Consider the following 10,903-nt stretch of genomic DNA (forward strand, 5'->3'; position numbering starts at 1 on the left):
TTGAGAGGATCTGCAGAGAAGAATGGGAGAAACTCCCCAAATACAGGTGTTCCAAGCTTGTAGCATCATACCCAAGAAGACTCGAGGCTGTAATCGCTGCAAAAGGTGCTTCAACAAAGTACTGAGTAAAGGGTCTGACTACTTATGTTAATGTGCTATTTCATTTATTTATTTTAAATTGCATTTTTTACTTTGTCATTATGGGGAATTGGGTGTAGATTGCTGAGGGGGGGAAAACAATTTCATCCATTTTAGTATAAGGCTGTAACGTAACAAAATGTGGAAAAAGTCAAGAAGTCTGAATACTTTCCGAATGCACTGTACCTCTATTCATGAAGCTGTCTGCCGCCTGAGGAAATTTTGTGATTAGACAGAGCATCGGGATAAAACATTCCGTTTTCTGCCTGAGCGTGATGCTGTTTACCGGAAATTATCGTGTGACCAGAACAAAACTACTTATTTTACTCGACTAGAGATTAAAATAAATGGTGCTTCTTTGAAAAGATGGGCCTGGCAGACATGAAAAATACATCAAAGGAAAAGTGTCCACAGACACAGAGGCTGATTGTCTTTATTTGCAATGCTGTCTGCCATGGTTAACACAAACACAGAACATTAAACACTACCTGAATTGACTCAGAAAGGTAATGTAAGTAGGCCTACAGTATCACATTGAGATCAATGAGCTGACATATGGAATTGTTTTAAGATAGTCATATTATGGATCAGGTGACCTCGTGAAGCTGGTTGAGAGAATGTCAAGAGTGTGCAAAGCTGTCATCAAGGCAAAGGGTGGCTAAAATATATTTTGATTTGTTTAACACTTTTTGGGTTACTGCATGATTCCATATGTGTTATTTCATAGTTTTGATATCTTCACTATTATTCTACAATGTAGAAAATAGTTAAAATAAAGAAAAACCCTTGAATGAGTAGGTGTCCAAACTTTTGACTGGTACTGTATATATATATTTTTTACACATATTTAACCTCTTTTTTGGGGTAGGCACAAAACTTTCATACTTCCATTTTTCTTTTACCGGTACAGGTTATCTTCAGAAGAACGTTTGGGGGTCATAGAGCAAACCTGAGAACACCAACCGTTTGTAACCCAAGCAGTTCGGACGCTACCAAACATAAGTTGGAACATCGACACCGGTGCGTCAATCGAAACTTGAGGTTAACTGGGAATTGGTCAAAATTTGCACACTAGATACAGTATAGGGATAGGGTGCCATTTGGGACACACTCCATCTGTTGATGAAGCCACCTGAAACCAAAGGCTGCATAGAAATTGTCCATTCCTCTCCTCATGGATATCCAAGCATTGGATAGGTGTAAACATTGGCTTGAGCTACTTCACACCATTGTTAAATTCCTGAGATGAAAATAAATGTGCAATTCCAAACTTTGGGAGACAGTGGATATGCAGCCAATGTTAATGGTCACTCACCTTTAAGTCATTAGTAAAATGGGGGTATTCTATAAAAGGTCAAATCATTGACAAGTTGTTGCAGTGTAAGGTGGGACAATGGATCAAGAGCTGTATAGGTTAATTATAGACTTTTCCAGAAAATTGTGGTAAACAGCGCCACACTAAGGCAGACAACTGGAATGTTCTATTCTCAGCCAGGCCCATCTCTTCAAAGGAAACACCATTCAATTATATTTCTAATGTATTCCAAACACTGGTGGTAACCAGATGATCTAAATAATTTAGGTAGTTAACAGTGCCCCACTGGTATGTTCTATTGCGAACTGTCTGGGACTTGTTGTTGTTTCCCTGTTCAGGCCTACTACTGTACAATTAGAGGCTTTTCTCCATATTCAAACGTGTCCAATGCAACATGCCAAGCTCTCTGCCCACTGGGGGTGTGGTTTACTAAACGCTCTTTGAAATAAGCGCTTGCTGGTATCGTCGTATTCCAACGGCTCGAGTTATACTACTACACTGGCTATAAACTGGGTATAGCCTAGCTATATATATATAATTGTTAGAGGAATTTTACTCCTATATGTTCATTAACCAATTCAATTAAAACCCTCTGTCCGTTTCTAAGAATTTGTAAGATACTTATTTGCATAAAATAGACAGAGATCAGTCTCAAAATGAATCAGTAGCGTTTATTTTCGGAGCGCTCTCCCCAAAATATAATGTACATTAGTTTATATACCTCATATTTCGTCATAAATGTCTCTCCTCCTCTCAGATACAATGGCAGTATAGTTCACAAGCCTTCCCTCATTGTCTGCCAGCTGTTAAACAATCTACTACAAGCCCAAGGTCTCTCCCCTCCCTGGGTAGAGACAGAATGTCCTGTAAGGAACACAGCATTCCAGCCGGTCTGACGATAGCTCCATTCGTTTTTAACAAGGAACAGAAAGTCCTTGTTCTAATTCTTGACTAAAACTACACACATTATATTCAGTATTATGATTATAATAAGATTCATACATCCATACAGTAACATAGTAGTATCTGTTTAGTTATAGTTCTAAGTTAAATGTATACATAATTTAGTCATTATTCCTAAAAATCCCATAACAATAATTCCATTCTCTTATATCGAGGCGGAGTTGAGTTTTGATGACTGGTAGCAGGATTTACTAGCAACAAATTGAGTCACCATCAGTTGATTCTTGTAAAAATGTCAATTCTGAAAACGCTTACCTGTACCTTTGTTTGTCCTATTAAATTGCGGTCCTTCCTCTGGGTGCTGAAATTCATACTTTTAATAAAATATTTGAGCGAATACAATCACTGACTTTTCCCTTCTTGCTCGTAGGGTAGAATGGGGACGGTCATAATACTTTTCACCTTTTTGTCAGTTTTCAGATTGTTTAAGGTAGTGTATTCAAAAATTGATTACAAACAACCTACATCTGTCCTTTACAAATTGGTGTGGTTATTATATACAGTGCCTTCGGGAAGTATTCAGACTTATTGACTATTTCTACATTTTATTATGTTACCCGACTTTGTTTAATTGATACCCGATTAAATTAATAATGTAACAATTAACTCATTAGGAATTTGGGGCACCACGAGAGCGGTTGTTGAAGGAGTTACCATCTCCCAAATTAAACTCTAAAGGTCATTACCTATCACATCCATAAAACAATCAACGTATTAATCATAACCTCGTATCATATCATCATTCTCATAACCTCCTGCATCTGCAAAAAACCCAGCCATACTTATGATTCAGTACTAGACAAATTGGTTTAATTATTTATTTACTAGCTAACTAAATAATAACACAGGATAAGCATACAGACTTAGTACATGAGAAACGGTCCCTAGCGGACTGACACAACCTATGGTGGCTTGTTACAAAGGAGATGGACAGGGAGGAAGAGAGAGAGAAAGAGACACTTATCGTTGATACATTTTAGAAACTATTCTCACAGTAATCATATACTTTGCACACGAACCACCGCATGTTTGGAGTAAGAAATCATGAATGTATTTACGTTTAAATGCCTTTGTTTGCTGTGGATCTCTGTTCGAACCAGCCCTCCTTAGGAAGGGTGTTGGGCCTTTCAACGACATGCTTGTAAGGCTCTGATTGTCCAAAAGGGTTTCCCCCCCGTCTTCTACTGTTGTTCACTCTGGAAGATGCTCCTTGGAAGATAGGCTGGCCAGCCGTGTCGACGGTACCCATTGGTGATGAGAGTAGAAGAATATCGTGATTTGATAAGAGTAGTAGAATAGTATGGCTTAAAGAGTTTTTACTTAGGACAGCTAATCAGCCATACCAGTGATTGTCCGGGAGGTGAGTTTATGGTCTCAACCTCGTGTTGAGATACAGAGTTCAAACTAGAGGTTGACCGATTATGATTTTTGAAAGCCAATACCAATACCGATTATTGGAGTACCAAAAAAAGCAGATACCGATTAAATGGACAATTTTTATATATATATTTGTAATAATGACAATTACAACAATACTGAATGAACAATGAACACTTTTATTTTAACTTAATATAATGCATAAATAAAATCAATTTAGTCTCAAATAAATAATGAAACACGATCAATTTGGTTTAAATAATGCTAAAACACAGTGATGGAGAAGAAAGTAAAAGTGCAATATGTGCCATGTAAAAAAGCTAACGTTTAAGTTCCTTGCTCAGAACATGAGAACATATGAAAGCTGGTGGTTCCGTTTAACATGAGTCTTCAATATTCCCAGTTAAGACGTTTTAGGCTTGTCACGCACTGACCTTAGAGAGCCTTTTTATGTCTCTATTTGGTTTGGTCAGGGTGTGATTTGGGGTGGCCATTCTATGTTTTTGTTTTCTATGATTTTGTATTTCTATGTTTTGGCCGGGTATGGTTCTCAATCAGGGACAGCTGTCTATCGTTGTCTCTAAATGGGAACCATACTTAGGTAGCCCTTTTCCCTCCTTTCAGTGTGGGAGGTTGTCTTTGTTTGTGGCACTATAGCCTTAAGCTTCACGGTTGTTTTTGTATTGTTTATTGTTTTTGTCGGCGTCATCCTAAATAAAAGGAATATGTACGCTCACCATGCTGCGCTTTGGTCTTCTTCCAGCAACGGGCGTGACAGAACTTCCCACCATCAAAGGACCAAACAGCGTGGTGAAAGGGACTCCTGGACATGGGAGGAGATCCTGGACGGCAAAGGACCCTGGAGGCAGGCTGGGGAGTATCGCCGTCCAAGGGAGGAACTGGAGGCAGCGAAAGCAGAGCGGCGGCGATATGAGGAGGCAAGTCAGCGAAGCAGGCACAAGAGGCAGCCCCCAAAAATGTTTTGGGAGGGCACACGGGGAGATTGGCGGAGTCAGTGATATAGACCTGAGCCAACTCCCTGTGCTTACCGTGGGGAGCATGTGACTGGTCAGGCACCGTGTTATGGGGTGATGCGCACAGTGTCTCGAGTGAGCATTCACAGGCCGGTGTGCTCTGTGCCAGCGTCCCGCATTTGCCGGTTGGAAGTGGGCATCCAGCCAGAACGGGTTGTGCCAGCTCTGTGCTCGAGACCTCCAGTGAGCCTCCACGGCCCAGTGTATCCGGTGCCAGCACCAAGAAGCAAGCCTCCAGTATGTCTCCCCAGCCTGGTGAGTCCTGTGCCTGCTGCCAGAACCAGGCCTCCTGTAGGTCTCCCCAGCCTGGTGAGCCCTGTGGCAGCTCCACGTACCAGACTGCCCATACGTCTCCTCACTCCAGTGATGATCCATGGCACGGAGCCTCCAGTGATGATCCATGGCAAGAAGCCTCCAGTGATGATCCATGGCAAGAAGCCTCCAGTGATGATCCATGGCACGAAGCCTCCAGTGATGATCCATGGCAAGAAGCCTCCAGTGATGATCCATGGCACGAAGCCTCCAGTGATGATCCATGGCAAGAAGCCTCCAGTGATGATCCATGGCATGAAGCCTCCAGTGAGGAGTCATGGCACGAAGCCTCCAACGACGGCCTCCGGTCCGGAGCCTCCAGCGACGGCCCCCAGTCTGGAGCCTCCAGCGACGGCCCCCAGTCCGGAGCCTCCAGCGACGGCCCCCAGTCCGGAGCCTCCAGCGACGGCCCCCAGTCCGGAGCCTCCAGCGACGGCCCCCAGTCCGGAGCCTCCAGCGACGGTCTCCAGTCCGGGGCCTCCAGCGACGGTCCCCAGTCCAGGGCCCGCGGCGAGGGTGCCCAGTCCGGGGCCCGCGGCGACGAGTGTCCCCGCACCAGAGGTGCCACCAAAGTGGGGTTCGCCAGTGGTGGAGCGGGGTCTGCGTCCCGCACCTGAGCCGCCACCGCGGATAGATGCCTACTCAGACACTCTCCTATAGGTTCAGGTTTTGCGGCCGGAGTCCGCACCTTTGGGGGGTGGGGGGTGGGGGGGGGGGGGGGGGGTGGGGGGGGGGGTACTGTCACACCCTGACCTTAGAGAGCCTTTTTATGTCTCTATTTGGTTTGGTCAGGGTGTGATTTGGGGTGGGCATTCTATGTTTTTATTTTCTATGATTTTGTATTTCTATGTTTTGGCCGGGTATGGTTCTCAATCAGGGACAGCTGTCTATCGTTGTCTCTGATTGGGAACCATACTTAGGTAGCCCTTTTCCCTCCTTTCAGTGTGGGAGGTTGTCTTTGTTTGTGGCACTATAGCCTTAAGCTTCACGGTTGTTTTTGTATTGTTTATTGTTTTTGTCGGCGTCATCCTAAATAAAAGGAATATGTACGCTCACCACGCTGCGCTTTGGTCTTCTTCCAGCAACAGGCGTGACAGAACTTCCCACCACCAAAGGACCAAGCAGCGTGGTGAAAGGGACTCCTGGACATGGGAGGAGATCCTGGACGGTAAGGGACCCTGGAGGCAGGCTGGGGAGTATCGCCGTCCAAGGGAGGAACTGGAGGCAGCGAAAGCAGAGCGGCGGCGATATGAGGAGGCAAGTCAGTGAAGCAGGCACGAGAGGCAGCCCCAAAACATTTTTTTGGGGGGAGGCACACGGGGACATTGGCGGAGTCAGGTTATAGACCTGAGCCAACTTCCCGTGCTTACCGTGGGGAGCGTGTGACTGGTCAGGCACCGTGTTATGGGGTGATGCGCACAGTGTCTCGAGTGAGCTTTGGTCTACTTCATTCGACGGCCGTGACAAGGCTGTAGTTATTATAGGAATTATAGGACTATTTCTCTCTATACCATTTGTATTTCATATACCTTTGACTAGTGGATGTTCTTATAGGCACTATAGTATTGCCAGCCTAATCTAGGGAGTTGATAGGCTTGAAGTCATTAACAGCGCTGTGCTTCAAGCATTGCTAAGAGCTGCTGGCAAACACAGGAAAGTGCTGTTTGAATGAATACTTACCAGCCTGCTGCTGCCTACCACTGCTCAGTCAGACTGCTCTATCAAATATCAAATCATAGACTTAATTATAATATAATAAACACACAGAAATACAAGCCTTAGGTCATTAATATGGTTAAATCCGGAAACTATAATTTCGAAAACAAAATGTTTATTCTTTCAGTGAAATACGGAACCGTTCCAGATTTTATCGAACGGGTGGCAACCCTAAGTCTAAATACTGCTGTTACATTGCACAACCTTCAATGTTTTGTCATAATTATGTAAAATTCTGGTAAATTAATTACGGTCTTTATTAGGAAGAAATGGTCTTCACACAGTTCGCAACGAGCCTGGCGGCCCAAAACTGCTGCTTATACCTGACTCTGCTTGCACTGAACGCAAGAGAAGTGACACAATTTCCATAGCTAATAATCCCTGCTGACATTAATTTCTTTTAACTAAATATGCAGGTTTAAAAAAATATACTTGTGTATTGATTTTAAGAAAGGCATTGATGTTTATGGTTAGGTACATTTGTGCAACGATTGTGCTTTTTTCGCTAATGGGCTTTTGTTAAATCATCACCCGTTTGGCAAAGTTGAAGTAGGCTGTGATTCGATGATAAATTAACTGGCACCGCATTGATTATATGCAACACAGGACAAGCTAGTTAAACTAGTAATATCATCAACCATGTGTAGTTAACTGAGTTAAGTGATTATGTTAAGACTGATTGTTTTAAAAAATATATAGTTTAATGCTAGCTAGCAACTTACCTTGGCTCCTTGCAGCCACAAGGTCCTTTTGATGCTGGTGGTGGTGGTCAGCCTGCCACACAGGCTGACCACCACCAATGTAATCGGCAATGTAATCGGCCATAATTGGCATCCAAAAATGCTGATTACCGATTGTTATGAAAACTCTAAATTGGCCCTCTAATGTCAACTCGACTGAAGCATTCATTCTATCAATCTATTACATTATTCTGTTGAACAAGGGTTTATTTAATCTTCTAGGCCTAGGGCATTATATAATGACAAAAGAGAAGCTGCATGTATCTAATTATAGACAAGTTGACTAACAAATAGCCTACCAAAATGTAAACAAATCGTTCTGAAGACTTTGACTGTAGCCTAGAGCATTTTCTATGCGTGTGGGTTAGGGTTGAGTGCGGGCCTCAGATTTTCACTTTATGACATATAGTCGGCGGGTTGCAAATGGGTTATTAGCAATTGAGGGCGGGTACGGGTGAACAAACAGCCAAGACCCAATTGAATCTCATCTTACGTAGTATGAGCAACGAGGTAAAAGTCGGTGGTTGTATTTGCAAAAAGCTTTTATTGAAAGTATGAATTTCAGCACAGTGTGGAAGGACCGCTGTTTTAGAGGACAAAGGGTTTACAGAATTTACAACAATTGACTGATGGTGCCTCAATGTTTTTAGAAAACCCTGCGACGTTATCAAAACACAACTCCGCCTCAATATAAGACAACTTGGGATCTCAGAGAGCTAGTGTGTGGCTAGAGACAAAGAGAGAAATTAGAGAGAAATGGAAACTAGTTAATTTCAGTGTTCCAAAGTGAATGGGATGCAATTAAATTACCAACCTTTGAGTATTTTTCTGAACAATTATTGGTCTACAACCTTCAGCTGTTTAGCCATGATTTTGATTACTGATGGAATTCTTCCTCCCAAAAACTTGAGTCTGTGGATGCACCAACTGCGACTTTGGCATGGCTTGACGACATGATACTTCATCTATATCTACACTTCTTGAACAAACCTATATTTGTGTAAATTATTTTCAAATTATGTATTTTAGCTGACTAGATCGTTAGTTTATTTCAGACCATTTCCGGATTGGTAGATGAGATCACATGACATGCCATCATCATCATCTTCCTCTTCTATGATATCATTGCGGTCCGCAAACAAACATTTAAGTACAGAACAATAACAATCTTTGATTTAAGTCCATGCCGCCACCTACTTTGCAGGAACGTATGATCAATCATGATCTGCCCAATTATGTACTACCATGAAATTAAAATAACAACCAAATATATCCCTACTAACTTCTACCACACCCTCCCCCAAAAAACCTTCCCCTACCCCCCTACCCCATTAAACTTAATCTATATCATGCTGAAACTCTCCACCCTTAGGATTGTTCAGCATGTCAACAACCAATTCAACAGTAACATCTGTTACCCCCAATATCTCTTTTGCCGTCTCCACAATAACCTTCAATCTGGCATTTCTGCTTTCCACAACCCGGGTCATATTGATAAACATACCAATAAAAGCTATGAAGTCAACATCATTCATTATCAAAGTGTGCTTTGACACTGTATATTCATGAGCACAAGATTTCTGAACAGGCCTCGAAACCATGCCAAGACCAGCAGAAACACCACCCTTGACATTCGGTCCACTTAATACAGGAGCAGCCATGGAAGCTCCATCATTACACACTGTAGCTCCATCAATCTGTCTTACAGCCTCTGCATATAATACATCATGACTATTGCTATATCTCTGAGCCTCTCTAGCCTCTCTCTGAACCTAGCATCCACCAAATGCTGCACTATGTTCCACCCCACAATTACAACACTTAAGCTTCACATTGCTCCCACATTCACTGTAATCCTGTTCCCTTCCACACTTGGCACATTTCCTTCTTTTACATTGTAAATGGGGTGGCAGGTAGCCTAGTGGTTAGAGTGTTGGACTAGTAACTGAAAGGTTGCAAGATTGAATCCCCAAGGTAAAAATCAGTCGTTCTGCCCCTGAACAAGGCAGTTAACCCACGGTTCCTAGGCCGTCATTGTAAATAAGAATTTGTTCTTAACTGACTTGCCTAGTTAAATAAAGGTAAAATACATAAAAAAAAATAGCTACATGTCCCATTCTTTGGCATTTAAAACACTGCAATGGGGATGGGACAAATTCTCTGACATTGATCCTATCTGTACTTTTCCAAACCTCATCAGCATTGATAAGCTTTCACTACTTTGACCCTATTTCCTACTGATCCACCTTTTAGCCTCAATCACTCTGCCTCCCTTCACATTTTCTTTAAAATCATCTATTGACATATATATTGGGACCCCAGTAATGACTCCCTTCAATCTAGCATAAGCACCAGGGACATGGCTTTTAATCTTCCCATTAAGCTTTTCCATTTTCAAAATCTTCTCTTACTGAGCCTGGCTACCACAAAATATTAACAGTCTACCATTTCCAATGAACCAAGCTAATTTGACTTAACTTACCTCCTTCTCTACGGCATTAGTTAGTTGGATAGGGTGTAACACCATCAGCGCTTTCCACTCCAACAGATTATTATTCTTGCTTCCTACCTTGGCCCTCTTTACGCTTTCTTTACTGCACTGCTTTCAGTATCATGATCTCTCTTCTTCCTATGTCTTTCCACTACCAACCATTCTGGTCCTTGACCCTCAATCTCCCGTTCCACACCATCAGAACTGACACCCATATTGTTCGCATTCCTGCACAGCTGCTGCTTCTACAACCCTCTCGTCAATTTCGTCCACACTACTATGAAATGCTATTGGGTAAAGTGAAGGCTGTGAGGATCATGTTAGGAGGTCTTGTTTAGATTTTTTGTGTTTCTGCGTATCAGAAGGAACGTTTGTTTAGTCTCACCCGATTTGATAAGCTTGATGTGTCATGTTTGTCTCTTCAGAACAGGGCACTTGAATGGTGCACCTGAAGAATCCATGGTGGTGGATAGGCCTTCACTGCAGGGGTTGCTTTTGACCAGCAGGATCCTGACATTTTAAATGTTAAGAAGGTGGGCTTTGTGGCCTTTATAGCTATGGTGATTAATGGCACTGCCAAGGTGGAGAGAAGTTCCAGGAAGAAGATATCATTGTTGATACGGCAGATTTCTAGAAAGATTTCTAGGCGGAGGAGTTACATGGAATATTGTCACAAGCATCCTCTCAGGCCCTAGACCTTGAGAAGGGAGATATTGAGATTTGAAAGAAGGAAGAAATGGGAGTTTTGTTTTGTTTTTGTAAATGTACTATTTTTATTTGGGTGGATTAAGTTAATTTCCCTATTACGTATGGATTT

Source organism: Salvelinus alpinus, chromosome 4 (assembly GCF_045679555.1).
Source record: "Salvelinus alpinus chromosome 4, SLU_Salpinus.1, whole genome shotgun sequence".
Lineage (NCBI taxonomy): Eukaryota > Metazoa > Chordata > Actinopteri > Salmoniformes > Salmonidae > Salvelinus > Salvelinus alpinus.